Source organism: Marmota flaviventris, chromosome 1, assembly GCF_047511675.1.
Source record: "Marmota flaviventris isolate mMarFla1 chromosome 1, mMarFla1.hap1, whole genome shotgun sequence".
Taxonomy (NCBI): Eukaryota; Metazoa; Chordata; class Mammalia; order Rodentia; family Sciuridae; genus Marmota; species Marmota flaviventris.
This window is the reverse complement of record NC_092498.1, coordinates 149,392,143-149,408,338: the sequence shown is the minus strand read 5'-3', so window position 1 is coordinate 149,408,338 and position 16,196 is coordinate 149,392,143.

Here is a 16,196-nt window from a genome sequence, read left to right as displayed (position 1 = left end):
TCTTACATCCATCCACTTACCCATCTAGACATCCATCCATCCATCTATCCCTCTACTTACCTATATAGACATCCATCCATCCATCCATCTATCCATCATTCTACCTATTCATCCATCCATCCATCCACTTACCCACCTAGACATCCATCCATCCATCCATCCATCTATTCATCCATCCATCCACTTACCCATCTAGACATCCATCCATCTATCCCTCTACTTACCTATATAGACATCCATCCATCCATCCATCTATCCATCATTCTACCTATTCATCCATCCATCCATCCACTTACCCACCTAGACATCCATCCATCCATCCATCTATCTATTCATCCATCCATCCACTTACCCATCTAGATGTCCATCCATCCATCTATCCATCCATCCATATATCCCTCTACTTAACCATATACACATCCATCCATCCATCCATCTATCCATCTGTCCATTTATCCATCAGTCTACCCATCTACCTGACCACCTATCCATCCATCTATCCATCCATCTATCCATCCACTTACCCATATATCCATCCATCCATCTGTCCCTCTACTTAACCATATACACATCCATCCATCCATCCATCTATCCATCAATCTACCCATCTACCTGACCACCTAGACATCCATCTATCCATCCATCCATCCATCCATCGATCCACTTACCCATCTACCTGTCCACCTAGACATCCGTCTATCCATCCATCCAACATACAATGGTACCATGTTCTGGGCCCTTATTCTGCGTGGCGGGCACACAGTGATCAACAAAACAATCCTGTTTTCTGACCTCAGGGAACTTATTTCAGGTTCTTGGGAGGTGGGTTATGAATGCAGAAGGCAGGGGCAAGCATTGGTTGGGGGCTCACTTTTGTGCTGAGAGTGGGGGGCTCCTTTCCCGATACCAGGTGCGGGGTCTCTGCAGAGTCTGGACCCGAGACACAGCTACTGGGCTTAGCCCTGAGCAGACAGACTCCGTCCTGCGCTGCCTGGAATGGACACAGCTCCCTGTGGAAACCCTCCTCCTGACATCAACGGACCACTCAGAGAGGGCCGGCCGGCGTGGGGTGAGGCTGCAAGGGGGCCCTTAGGAGGAAGGTGTTGAGACCCGAACGTGGGGACCTGAGCGGTGAGTTGCAAATTTAAACATGATATGATTTATTCTGCATCCAATTCTAGACCTGGGGTGGTGCTCTGTTAAAGTAAATCCCCACGGTCTTTCGTTTGGCTTTGGTTTCTCTGCAGTCCGTGAGGATTATTTGTTTGATTCTTGCAACAACCTTATGTGGCTGTGTTACCGCTTTGACCGGTGAAGAGTCCTTGCTTCCCCGATGTTGAAGAATAACACCAGAGAGCACGCCGAGGCAAGGGCAGAGTGGAAAATTAGAAGTTTATTAAAGGACAGCAGAAAAGACTTCTCCCGGAGGAAGAAGGGGACCCAAGAGGTGGAATCCGTGGAAATGCAGTTGTCTCCCCTTTTTATAGTTCTTTCAGTGATGGAATGTAGGTGGGAAGGCCCGAGGGGTGGGACACAGGTGGGCCAAACAAGTAATCTGGGCAGGGAGGACTTCATTATCACTTCTCTGGGATGGGCTATCTCCAAATCTGTTGGGGGCTGTTTCCTGGGCTCCATTAACATTTCTTTGGGATGCACTTTGGGCCTAGGGCTTTTCTCGGGACTTCATTAACATTCCATGAGTTGTCCTGCGGTTCCCGGAACTCATTCAGCATGGCCTCCATTTTAGATCTTACTCCATATTAGACCCGATTTACCTAACTACACTGACTACCCAACTTTAAATCTGGCTTCAGCTGGACCTATGATGAATGTGGTTTGAGAGATCTGGAAATAAACCTTCAGATGGGGGAAGGGGTCTTTCCAGGGTCGTGGAGTCGGACAATCTCAGAGCTGAGATCTGCACCCACAATGCTGAGCTCATCTTGAAGCCCAGAGGAGGGGTAAACAGAGTCAGCAAGACCCGAGGGGCATCAGGGTGTGTCCTCTGCTGGGAAGGCGAGGGGGGAGGTGGGCACAGAGGCCTGTTCCTCTGTCCTCGTGCACATCAGGCCTTTCTGAGCTAGAGACACAGACAAAGGCAAGTTTCTCCTCACGGCTCACAATGGACTCCTCATGAGCCCCCCCCCTCCCCCCACTGCACCACCATCCAGGGTGACTGCTCTGGTGATAGGCTGGACAGGGGCCTTTCTCTGCAAACAGATTACATCACCACCACAAAGAGAGACTGGAATTAGGAGGATGACAGATTTTTGGCCTCTGGACCCCCCTACAATTGGAACCATCTGGATTTCTAAAAGCTGGGGGATACGATGTCATAACAGCATCTCCTCTGCAGGAGATGTGCGTTGTGCTGAGATTTAGAACCCGGGGTCTGTCTCGAGGAAGTCAGAGACGTCCAACAAGGGTGCTGGGTCGGAAGGCTTTGAGGTCAGGTGATCCGCTGTGTGACTTCAGGCAATTGTCTCTCCTTCTCTGTGCTTCATTTTTCCTCCGTAATGAGCCCAGTTTCGCCAGGGCATTCGGAGCCTTGGAACTAGATGTTGTCCACATGCTATTTGCTAAACAGCACCTGAAGCCTCTTCCAAGATTCCAGAGATCCCCAACCCTCCTGTCACCCTCCAATTAAGCAAGCTTATAAATGGCTGGGATGTGGGGGGTGCGCCCAGAGTAAAGGCAGGGTTCATAGCAGAGTGATTGATGGGAGGGCAAGACACAGCTGCAGAGATACTGGTGCACACCTGTAATCTCAGGAACACAGGAGGCTGAGTTACGAGGATTGCAAGTTGGAGGCTGGCCTCAGCAACTCAGCAAGGCCCAAGTAGAAAAAAAATGGTAGCATATATTGAAAATCTTGACATGTACATATTCTGATCAAACAATTCCCCCTCTAGGAATTTATCATGAGGAAAAAATGAGAGAGTGCAAATATAAATATTCATTCACAGGTCATTTGTAATAGTGAAAACTTCAAAATGATCTAAATGTTCCACAGAGGAGACTGAGTGAATTACACGACAGCCCCACAGGGAATATGCAAAAATGTTTTTTATCAATGAGCATGAAATATTTTTCTAGTCTGAGAAACGCTAAATCTGTTTCTAATTGGAAAGTGAAACATAACAATGGCTGAAAACCAGCCTCACACTGCCAGGAGTGCTCCTGATTTTGTTCCCTCTTCATGTCCCCATCCCCAGGGCAGCTTCCTCCTGCTCCGTTTTTCTGGATGCTATTTTGCTCCAAGTTCCTCCCCCACCCCCATCTTTCCTGGGCCTCTGAGCCTGTTTTCTTACCTGCTCTTCTGTTGTGTTTTATTGTCTGCCTGGTACTAAGTGAGCAGTGCCCATGACTAACATGCCTTCCTGGGGGTGGTGCTTCCTGAGTGCTGCTCCCACATCTGATTGGCTCCTGTTTCCCAGGCATAAGGATGGGGGGGGGGATTCTCTTGCATGGGAGACACTGCAGCCCATTTCTGTACCCAAACTGTCCATTTCACTCTAATCTCCTGGACGATGCTGACTTGTGCTGAGTCTTCACCTCACCAAGGTCCTGCTCAGTCAGGGCAGATATGCTTCAAAAGCCAGGACTCAGGCTGGAGGACATTGCCACCATGGTGGTCTCGGGTCCAGAATGCAGGGGTGAAAGGCTTTGAGGAGTCTGTACTACGTGGGGGAAGCCCTGCCCTATCTACCCTGATGAAATTCTTTTCTATTTTATTTTTGGTATTTGGGATTGAAGCCAGGCATGCTTTACCACTGAATTACATCCCCAGCCCTTTTATTTTGTTTTATTTATTTTTTGAGACAGGGGCTTACTGAGAGTTGTTTAGGGCCTTGCTGAGTTACTGAGGCCAACCTCCAATTTGCAATCCTCCTCACTCAGCCTCCTGAGTCCCTGAGACTACATGTGTGCACCTCTGGGCTCAGCTAAAATTCTTAAGTCTGGGTTGAGGAGTGTCCTTCTAGCCTCACGCCCACTCCCCAAGTGCCATATAGCACCACAGAGAAACAGATGTGTGGATGGGAGTGTCCCCTGACTCCTGGATGGAGGAGCAGGCAGAGGGGCAAGGACATGTGAAACATGAGCAGTATTTGGGAGGGACGGGGAAGTGTTGATAACTGTCTCCTAACATCACAATTCTCCCCCCCCCCCCCTCCCGCTTTATTTTTGGTACTGAGGATTGAACTCAGGGGCACTCTACCACTGAGCCCCATCCCCAGCCCTAAATTGTATTTTATTTAGAGACAGGGTCTCCCTGAGTTGCTCAGCACCTCACCATTGCTGAGGCTGGCTTTGAACTCAAGATCCTCCTGCCTAGCCTCCCAAGCCACTGGGATTGCAGGTGTGCACCACTGTGCCTGGCCCCATTTTTAATTATAAGTATCAGTGCATTTTAATTGTACAAGGTAATGGGCTGCATGGTGACATCTTCACACCTGCATCTAATGTGATGGAGTATTACCCAGCCGTGAAAAAGAATGAAGTCATGTCATTTGCAGGAAAATGGATGGGACTGGAGAACATGGTGTTAAGTGAAATCAGCCAGATTCACAAAGCCAAGCATAACATGCCTTCTCTCCTAGGTGCAATGGAGGGGAGGAAGAGATGACATGAAAGTAGAAGGGGACCATTAGGGAGGGGACAAGGGAGGTGAGGGACAGTAATGCAGAGAGTGGGCACCATCAAAGCACTGGCCTCCATGATTAACTCCTCCACAAGACGGTTCCTAAATCCAGCCACAGATTCTTACCCCTGTCCCCACTTTTACCCTCCAAAACGACAAACACAACGTGCCTTTGACTAAAGAAACTTCAGGAAACACAGGTAAATAAAGAGAGGAAAGGCGTTTCCATCACAGTCCCCTCCCCCGGGGACGGCGCTCTCCTAGGTTTCCTTGGCACCTTCACGTGCGCGTATGTGAGCACAGGGGCCGGAGGCCTGCGGTGACCCCTGTGTCAACACTTCGTTTTAGGAGCCTGGTGGGGTTTCCTGCAGCCAAGAGGAACCGCAGAGCTGTGCGCGCTCCGGACAGGACCACGCTCTGTCCCGCGTCAGCACTCACAGTGGGGCGAGGCTCGTGGTAAGCGCCTCCTAAAACCCGGGTCCTCTCCTATCCCTTCCCCTGTGAGAACTCGAGATCCTCCTGCCTCAGCCTCCACAGCCTCACTCCCACTCTGCCCCGAGACCCTCACAAACCTCTCTATGGAGTCCCCAATCCCTTTGAACATTAACCACTGAAAGTGGCCCGGGGGTCCTGGCGCCTCTCCAGTCCCCCCAGGCCTCCATGGGCTGCGTGTCAAGCCAGTGCCCCCCAGGCCAGCCGCCTGGCCACCTTCCCTGCTTCCTTCCTTCCTTCTCCCATCACCGGCGAAGAGTGGCACGTGCAAGTGCATGTGCATGTGCGTGCGCGCGTGTGCTTGCGCATGTGTGTGTGCTTGCGCATGTGTGTGTGCGTGCACATGTGTGTGCGTGCACATGTGTGTGCGTGCATGTGCATGTGTGTGCGTACGTGTGTGTGCATGTGTGTACGCACGCTTGTGTGCACATGTATGTGTGCGCATGTGTGTGTGTGTGCGCGCATGTGCGCGCGTATGTGAGCATGTGCATGTGCGCGTATATGTGCACTGTTTCCAGTCGCTAGGATACGAATCACGCAGGGAGGCAGCCTCCCCGGGAGGAGGGATTCTGTTTCACTTAGTTCCGGCCTCCAGGGAGGGTACTGGACGCACTAGGTGCGCGCTGGATATTCGTTGAGGGAGTGGACACATTATTTCACTATGATTCAAAACGATGCGATAAATGTCCTTCTGGCCGATCCTTTGCACACATTTGCAATGATTTCCTTTTGATCATCTTCCAGAAGCAGAATTTACTGAATCAAAGTATCATTTTCCCCTTTTAAAAAAAAAATTTATTTTATCATTTTTTATTTTAAGGCGTTTGGGCCGGGAACAAGCGAAGCGCTGCTTGTCCGTGGATCAGCAGATGCAGGGGCCCAGGGATGGAGGGGACGGGGTGAAAGCAGACGAGAGTGAGGAGGGGGGCGAGGGACATTCTGCATCTTATTGGAACAGTGGACACACGACGTCATACACCTGTCAAAACAGACCACAGAATGGACTTTAATAAATCCGATTTGAAAAACCATGAAATAAAACATCATCTAGGACCAAGGGTCCCAGGGAGGAAGGCGGATTATGCCAAAGAACTTGATTTTATTCCAGGGGTTTGAAGTGACCATAAGGAGGGGAAGCCAGGGGGCGGGAAAGGGACTGATCAGATGGCTTCAGAAATCAGTGGGGTCCCAGCCTGGAAGCAGGAGGGACGCACACAGGCGTGGTGCGCTAAGCCAAGGGAGTCGTCCCCACGAGGGCGCAGGGAACAGCGCTGACACCCATGGGTCCTGTGTCCAGGAACTGAAAATAGAATGAGGAGTGGAATCGGGTGACGGTGACAGCAGCCAATTCCTCACCATCGGGGTGGGAGGTCACAGGGCAGGACTAAGACGATCCGTGGGGGAGGGTGAGAGCTGGGACTTCAGTGTGAGCAACCGGGCAGCCCACGGTGGCCACCGAGGGTTCCATGCAGAAGAACCTGTGGCCACGTGGCCACCCGCAGCCCGTGGGTCCACCCAGGGCGCAGAAGCAGCCACACCCAGCAGCAGCGAGGGCACCTGATGCCCAGCTCTGGGTCTCCAAGCCATTCCCCAAATAAGAGGAGCTCGAGGTTCTTGGAGAAGTGACCGATTTACTGACAGGGACAGTAAATACACAAGAGGAGCTGGGGTGGCCAGCAGTGCCAGGTTGTAAGGAGGCGCTAAAATCGTGAAGGTCAATCACAAGAGCTCCCGATGGTCAAAGCCGGAACCACGTGAGCAAGACAAGAGGAGATGGATCCTGATCCGCAGTAGACAACCTAGTGCCCAGGTCCACACTGAGGCCAAGGACCGCAGAGTTGGTAAGGGCGACAGAGATGAATCTCCTCAGAAGGAAGATCACGGGCCCTGAGTGGGGCAGAGCTGAACTCCCGCTTTTGGGGCAGGGGCTGTACTGAGGGCCTTGGCTACAGTGCGCATGGAGGGTAATTTTATAGTGGAGACCCCCAATAAGCACTGCCTCCAACCCGCGATCAGGCCAATTCTCACAAGTTGGTAGCCTACACCCTTGAGATGAGGTGAGGAGAGTGTGTTTACCTCCCTGGGCTTTCTGGCCTGAATCTAAAACTTAATCAATTCATGGGGAAAAAAATCAGCGGTGGCACAAGCCTGTAATCCCAGCAGCCCGGGAGGCTGGGACAGGAGGATCACAAGTTTAAAGCCATGCGAAGCCCTAAGCAACTCAGCAAGACCTAGTCTGTAAATGAAATATTAAAAAGGGCTGGGGATGTGGCTCAGTGGTTAAGCTCCCCTGGGATCGATCCTCAGGACCAGGAAAAAATAAATAAATAAATATCTGAAAAATCCGAGCAGAGGAACAGTCTGTAAAATTCCTGCTCAGTACTCCTTGAACTTGTCAAAGACCTCAAAAACAAGGAGAAAAGTGTGATTATCATAGTTGAGGGGAACCTAAGGAGAGGGGTCAACTATACCCAGCATGCTATTCTGAGGGGGACCCAGGACCCAAAAGGACATTGATTAAAACTAAGAGAATCTGAATACAATGTGGACCTTAGTTAATAACAATGCCTCAATATTTGTTCCTTAGTTAAAATAAATGCACCATATGATGGTAATACTCTGCCTGTAAGTGAAGCCGAGGATTCTCTGTATCGCGGTCACATCTGGTTAGTCTAGAACCACTTTTAAAAGCAAAGTCTGTTTTCAAACATTGCCAATCAGATATAGATGAAAAATGGTCTTTCAGCTTTTTAAAATAGTGCCTACCTTTGTTTCCTGACGTAGTGACATCCTTTGCCGTGTGTGTCCACCACTTTTATGTCTTCGTCCATGGATTGCTGGCTGTGACAAGCCACTGACGTGTTACAGGTATTTGTTACGCGCCATATCTAGCTGATGCAATCTCATTGCTGCCACAGCCCTGAGGGGTATTATTCATCTGTTTTCCATTAGAGAAATATTTATTTTACAGGTAAAATGGGAAAGCTTAGAGAGGTAAAAGTGTTTACCCAAAATTCTAAGGGAACAACCCAGGCTTTGGACCCACACTGGGTGCCTGCAGAATCCCCCACCCACCATGGCATCCTGTGTTGGCAGCGGAGGGAAGGGAGGTTTGGGCGGCCATGAGGAGGTCCGGCGACCACCTGTCAATTCTGGGCTTTCAGGGACAGTGTCAATGTTCTATAGAGAAGCACCACTCAGTCAGACTCTCTAGAAAGTCCCTGGGTGGCTACAGTGAGAAATGTTTTTTGAGGGCACCAAACTTCCTGTCCCAGGCAGAGGGACTCAAATAGGTCACTCCAGACTCTGCTGAGGACAGCAAAATGGGTTCTCTGGAGTTATGCCTAGAATAAATGTGATTGTCCAGGGCTCAGAGGCAGCACAAACCCATGCCATTAATTATCCTAATTTAAGGTTGAGGCTCTGAAATCTGTAGCCATGGAGGAGAACCTCTCTCCCCCAGAGACCTAAACAGCACCAGAGCTGAGGGACCCCCTCACAACTACCTGTCTCTGCATGGCCGGACCTCAAGGACCTAGGATACAGAGGGCCCCAGGTGTGGGGGTTCACAGCAGCCAGTACCTGTCCACTCAGGACTTGACCTCAAGGAGCTGGTCTGAAATCCAGTAGGTCTGGACCCAAATGACTGGGCTTGTCCTCTGCGTTATCTTCTTGATCCTGTGCAAACTTGAGCAAGTTAGCTGACCTCTCTGGTCCTTACTTTGTTCTGAACAGAATGGGAACCTTTGCTTTTCTGACCTCACAGAATTTTTCAAAGGAGGGACTGCAGCGTCATGGCTCAGAGCTACTGCTCTTTCTGTAGGTCCACACCTCGTGCATCGTCTCAGTTAGAACTCCCAGCAATCTGTGGGGGCATGAGCTCAGATCAGCCTCAGTTTGAGGGCAAGGAAACAGGTCCAGAGAGATGACTTTGCTCGTCTGAGGTCACCCGCTTGCAAAGATTAAGTCTGAATTTAGAGACCGTCCCAGTCCCCTGAGAGTTTATACCACGAACCGCATTCCAATGTGATGAAGGACGGAAGGAATGTCCCAAGGAACTTCAGACTCCAGGCTAGGAGGCTGCATGGGGGCAGCCTCGCTGATGGCTTGGACCTCGTATGGCTGCAGGCTGGGGGGCCACTTGGGGGTTTGGAGGGGCTGAGGGGCGGAGAGAGAGTCCAGCTGGACTGAAGGAGCCTGGCAGAGAGAGCTGGGGCGGCTGCCAAAGCAAAACAGAGATTTGGGGACACAGGGACACTCACAGGGGCTCTTTAAGAAGATTTGCTGTCAAATAGGCTTTGAAATCTCCATCCTCCGGGTCACACCGATCCTTCGATCAAATCCACGGGTTTTTCTTTGTTTTGCTATTTTGAAATGTGCAACATGTCACCACAAACGACTGTCCCATTGCTGTGTGATGCCGAGGCCCATGCTAACCACTCTGATCTCACCCTTGCTCAGTGTACGCACCTATTGAGTCTCACTCTGTACCCCACACCTATGTGCAATTATTATTTGCCAATTCAAAAGAAGACTAAAGAAAATTCCTTTTCGTGTTTTGGCCAAAGCCTTCAGAAGTGGATCCCGGTTTGAGCTGTGGGGCTGGTCACCAGATGGGCAGAACCGAGATGCAGCTGGACCCCAGCATTGAGCTTCATCCCTGTCCCCTGGGCTAATGGCCTGAGCCTGCCTTAGGGCCCGAGGGTCATGAAGGCCCACAGTATTCACAGAATTATTTAAATTGTTCAATTAAAGAAACTTATAATTCTTTACAGGTCAATATGTGAAGAAGAGAATCCTAGCTCAGTGGTGGGGGGGGAATCTTCTTCTAGAATGTGATGATTTAAACCGAGGCAGGCTCTCTTCCTCCCCCTGCCCCTCTTTCTGCCTCCCTGTGGCTCCCAGCCCCTCCTCCACCCTGAGGTACTGATCTTCCCACCTCCATGTGCCAGACACGCAGGCACTTGCCGGGAGGTGGGGATGAGAGCCCCGTAGCCTTTCTTCTCTCGGGTCTCCGAGGTGCCCCCCGCCAGGCAGCAGGGCTGGCAGCTGAGGTCAGATACACACAGATGGCCCCGTCCTGTCCCAGGCGCCCAGATGCAGTGGGGAGCAGGGCACGGGAGCTCACCCCCGGGGCTCCTCAGCCGCAGTTCCTGGGACCTCCCAGGCTCCCTGGGTAACTCCACCTCCCTCTTTGGTGAGGATTCTCACTTCTGCTGCCTGAGCTGGTCTGCAAGCATTTTTCCATGTTGCTGCGAGACGAAGACCTTTATCATTATCATTTTCTTTATTATTAATTATTATTAGTGGTACCAGGGATTGAACTCTGGGCGCTTAACCACTGAGCCCCACCCCCAGCCCCATTTTGCATTTTATTTAGAGACAGGGTCTCACTGAGTTGCTCAGGGCCTCACTTTTGCTGAGGCGGGCTTTGATCCCGAGATCCTCCTGCCTCAGCCTCCCGCACTGCTGGGATGACAGGCGTGCGCCATTGCACCCGGCCTGTCCTTATTACTTTAATGACTGCAGAATAAAGTCACCTCATGGGCATAACTGACCCCCTCTTGTGGGTCACTGGGTGGCTTCTAGTTTTTGCAGCTTTAAGGTGAGAGGTGCCAGCTCTGTAGAGTCTGTCCTTACTGGAGGTTTGTGGGTCGGTTTGGGAGGGGGGAGGGGAGGAGCAGGGTGGAGGGCTTGCAGGGCTCCGGGTCTCTCCTGGGCATCCTGCTGCCCGCCTCTGCCCCCACGTAGCTGTGGCTTCCTGGATGCTGTCTGATACACCCGCCTGGGCTTTATCCCGGTGTTCAGGACACGCCTCCTTTATCTGACCTGACCTTGACCTTCCTGTGGCCTGTGTATCTGTGTCCCCTGCACCCTGCACCAAAATGCAGGGAAGGAGGGGTGGAGGAAAAGAGGGCTAAAGGCGGAGAGAGATGTCCTCCCTTCCTCCGTCACCCCTCATTACTGGGACCTGGGGCCGCCATGGCCCTGGGGGACAGGACATGTTGGCACCGTGTGGTTTATTAGCCTGAACTACACAAACGATGCCCCCCCAGGACTCGCCAAAATGAAAAGCTGCTTTTCATGAGCTCATCCCGGGGCCCCAAATAAATAAGCAGAGAAACCAAAAAAAAAAAAAAAAAAAAAAAAAAAACCAAAACCTCATGGATTTTTTAAAGAGCTTATTGGGATGGGGGGAGCTGGCGTTCTGAGAAGTCCCGGAGGATCAGCATTCATCACCCTTCACCCTCTTTAATCTTTTTTAATCTTCTTCTTCCCGGTATTAATCCGCACGGCCGCTCCGAGGGGTGCTCAGGGGACAGTACCCGCCCGCAGGGCCTCCGGGGCCAGTCCCTGGTGGAGGGGCTGGGGCTCTTGGATCCTGTCCCTGGTGGAGGGGCCTGGGGTCTTGGATCCGGTCCCCCGTTGGCCCTTATTTGGGGCTAGGACTCGAGGTATAGAGATCATCATGCGGAGATCAAGCTTCTTGGCCACGAGTGACACTTGAGGATGTCATTCCCTGAATGTCACCCCTCACCCAAAGCTGAGCGGTTTACAAGGTCTTGCGGAGGAATCCCGGGTACTGGAAACTCCCAGAAGGTCAGCACTTTCCATTTGGAGACACCTCCCCCCCCACCCATTGCCCAGGGTCTCACTAAGGGTCTCCAAACGCCTGCCGCTGGCATTTCCAAGATGCGCAAAACTCCGGCAAGACGGCTGAGCCCCGGAAGGGACCGTGTCCTCCCCCACACACACACCTGTGACATGAGGGCAGTTGTCATTTCTATGTTACCCGGGAGCAAATGGAAGCTTACACAGAGAGGGTTCCCTGGGCCCAAGTCACACACAGCAGGATGGGCGCCAGGCTGCGCTTGAGGAGCGGGAAGCCCCTCCCACCTGCCTGTCGACTCCCCCACCCCACGGCCGTCCAGGGTCTTCCCGGGTCCCGCTGTGGAGACGCCTGGATCCTGCAGATGGCCTGGGTTATTCTAAGTTACAGAAGCAGGACCCTGAGTAGGTCCAGGGGACACTGCAGTCTTCTGATTTCCCAGGACAGAGTCAAAACACCACCCCCCAATCCAGCCCCGGCAGCTCAGATGGATAAAGTCTGACTGGCACAGAGCCCTGCTCCTTCACTGGTGTTCGCTGTGTCCCCGCGTGCCATGACGGCTGAGTGTGCCCCAGGCCCCCTGTCATGAGACAGTCCAAGGCAGTGAGCAGCCCAGGTCCAGCTCCTCGCACTTGAGGAACCTGATCTGCCCTTATTACCGTTGTTGCTGCCGATGGCCCCAGATTATGGGATAGAGATGACGATCATCCTGGATTTCAGAGATCAGGGGGAAAGTTCCCTAAGAGCCAGAGAGCACCCAGTTAATAACATCAATATGGCCTGTAGCCACAGGGGGCCCAAACCAGAGCTGACCAACAAGTAAAGGGCAAAATGCCTACAGTGTCCCCAGGGTTCACATGCCGGAAGCTTCTCCTCCAATGTGGGGGTGTTGAGAGGTGGTGGGGCCTTTAACAGGTGGGATCTAGTTAGGGGTATGTGACATTGGAGGCACCATCCTCGAAAGGGGTTAATGTAGATCTCTTAGGACTCCAGGTGGTTCCCACAGAGTAGATCTTACAAAAAGAGGAAGGTGACCCTGGCACCTCTCTGGCATCTGTCTTGCCACGTGATCTCTCCTGTATGAGGTTCTGACACCATGTTGGCCGCCATATTGTCATGAAACCAGAAGGCTCGCGTCACAGCCAGGCAGGTGGGGCTGCCTGATCTTGCACATTCAGCTTCTCCAATTATGAGCTAAACAAACCTCTTTTCTTTATGAAGTTCCCCAGCCTTGAGTATTTTGTTATAGCAACAGAAACCTACTAATACTGTGCTCTACACTGGGCGTGACTTTCACATAAATTCTCTCTATCCAACATCTGCCATTTGGGCTACCTGTTGGGCTGGGAAATGATACAAATTGAGCAAAGGACAGTCTCTGTTGTTGATGCCCCTGCAGGCTTGAGGGGAAAGCTAGAGCTCCATCTAGATCAGAGGTGAGATGGACAGTCATGAAAAACAGACTCAGAAAAGGGAGTCAGGGAAGGGACCTTCAAGGTGACCCATGTATTGGGTTCCTCAGCGATAAGCAGACATTTAACAACTGAAATGAGAGAGAGAGGAGAGAGGAAAGAGAGGGAGAGGGAGGGGGAGAGAGAGAGAGAGAGAGAGAGAGAGAGAGAGAGAGAAGAAGAAGAAGAAGAAGAAGAAGAAGAAGAAGAAGAAGAAGAAGAACAACCTCAGAAGAGAATCATTTCCACATACCTGAGTTTTGGTTACATGAGGGTGCCGTCCTGTTTCCATGAGGTAGACAGTAGGTACTCAATAAATGTTTCCAAGAACCAAATGACAGCCCAACACTAGGGAGGGAGCCTCTCTGGCTGCCCTGCTGGATGCTCACACAGCAGCAGACACTGAGACCCTGCCACATGGCCCACCCTCGTGGGATGATCGAGGCCTTCTGGGGAGCCCCAGGGTTGGCTCCAGAACAGCTTCCTGCCAGAGCTCAGACAGCAGAGCCGCGGTCCTGCGCTCTGAAGGAACTACACTGCTTTTCTCGATTGTTAGCTTAGGATGGAAGAAGAAGACCCAATATGTGGGGCCATTTAAATCTCAGCTCTGCCGCTTGCAGGTCGTGTAAGCAAGTCCCCTAGTTTCACAGAGTCCCAGTTTTCCCATTGATAAAACAAGGATAATGATTCCTGTCTCGTGGTCGTTTTATATTTTTTAAAATCTTTACTAAATTTGTTCTAATCAGTCATACATGACAGCAGGATGCATTTTGACACATCACACCTAAATGGAGTGTGACTTCTCATCCTTCTGGTTGTACACGATGTAGAGTTACACTGGTCATGTGATCATATTTGCACATTGGGAAATAAAGTGTGATTCATTCTACTGTCCTTCCTACCCTCATGGCCCCTCCCCTCCCTTCATTCCCCTCTACCCAACCCAAAGCACCTATTCTTCCCCTACCTGCGTCCTTATTGTGAATCAGCATCCGCATATCAGAGAAAACATTTGACCTTTGGTTTTTGGGGATTGGCTTATTTCACTTAGCATAATATTTGCTTAGCTAATATTCAGAATATTAGCTCTATGCCATTTACTAGCAAACTCCATAATTTCATTCTTCTTAATGGCTGAGTAATATTCCATTTTGTATACATAACCCGCTTTCTTTATCACATCTGTTGAAGGGCACCAAAGTTGGTTCCATAGCTCAGCTATTGTGAATTGAGCTGCTCTAAACATTGATGTGGCTGCCTCACTGTAGTATGCAGATCTCAAGTCCTCTGGGTATAAACTGAGGAGTGGGATAGCTGGGTCAAATGGTGGTTCAATTCCAACTTTTCTATACTGCTTTCCAGAGTGGTGGCACCAATTTGCAGTCCCTCATGTGGTCCTTCTGATGGCACATGCAGCTGCCACATAGTTAGCATTAGGGATTATTATTACTATTTTGTGATCACGTCTTGAGACGTCAGTTTTAGCTGCAATAATGATGCAGTAATGCCCCCCAAATCACCCTGGTTGACAAAGCCAACAAGTATTCATTCACAGTTCTGTGAATCAGCTCGGGATGGTTGTGCAGGCTGTTAGTGTAACCAGGCTCCCCGGCCTCTCACTCTGGGACCAGTGCCACCCTGGATGTGCCCTGCTAAGAGCAGAACGCAGACCAGTCAGGAGGAACAAGTGACCTCACAGGCTCCAGCTAAGGCCTGGGCTCAGAACCGTTCCAATCGCTTCAACAGATCCAAGCGCTGCTGTTGGCAGAAGCTAGTCCAGAGCCGAGCCCAGCCTGGGTGGCGGAGGAGGGGTGAAAGAGGGAGGGGAAATGTCACTTCCCCCGGCTGCAGTTTGGCTGCTCCCCTCCTGTAACCAGGCTGACTTTTACTCTGGACATCGGTGGCTCTTACTCACCACGTTGATAAACAAGACTTCTGGAATCTTCTCAAAACAAGGAACAACTCCTTTAAGAAGCAGCAACCAGCACAACAACATCAACAGGTCAGCCTGGGTCCGCCCTGGCCCAAGGGAGCCCCCTCCATGAGTATTTTTGAATGTAGAGAACTCAGGCCTGGCCCAGGCCCACTCATTTTTTTCACTAGAATTTTCCAGAAAGTTTAATTTGTCTCCTAATTTGTTCCAGATGCACCATCTTTTGTGGCTTCGTTTGGGCACTGAGGTCATCAAAAAAAAATGATTTGAGTCCAGCAGTGGAGAAAATAACGAGAGGGAAGAAATTCCCCCTGCCTTCACTCACCCAGGAGCTCGCTGACCAGAGGCCGGGGGTTTCTGGTGTCCTGGGGACTCACATGTCCTAAATTTAGGGTCGAACACTGCAGAGGCCCCCCTGGGCTGCACGCTCAGCACATCAGCAAGTACCACCTTTTATAGTAGGTGCTGGTTTCCCATCAGCCACTGCTCTCCAGTGATTGGCTAGAGCTAAGCACGTGTCTCCCTTGCCAATGATTGGCTTAGGGGCAGGCATGGGACCCAGTTCTGCCCAATGAGAAGTGAGGGGAAGTCGGCTGGGGCTTTTGACTGGGCTGGGCTATGACTAAGAAGTCGCATAAAAGGGGTCGGGCCCTTTGCAGCTCAGAGCTAGACATAGAAGGGGTCCCTGCAATTTGGGCAGCCGTCTGACCACATGCCAGAAGGTGAAGGTCACTCTGAGGTGGGCAGAATGAAAAGAGGACAAAGTCCACTCTACCTGGATGCTTGCTGATAGGTAGAAAAATAGATTTGCTGTGAGTTTTCACCAGTATATGTTGAGTTTTCTTTTACCTGCAGCCCAAAGCATCCTCATGGGTGAAGCACTGTTATTGTAAAGCTGATTAAGGGCGTGAGTTTATAGAGCAGCAAGTTAATTTGTCCTGGTCCACACAGCTGGAAATCGTATCAGTTAGACTGTGAACCCAGGACTCTGTGCCTCCAGCCCCACCCTGCTCCCCATGGGTGACTTACAGCTGGCCTCTGAAATTAAACAGCTGCAAAATGGTAGTT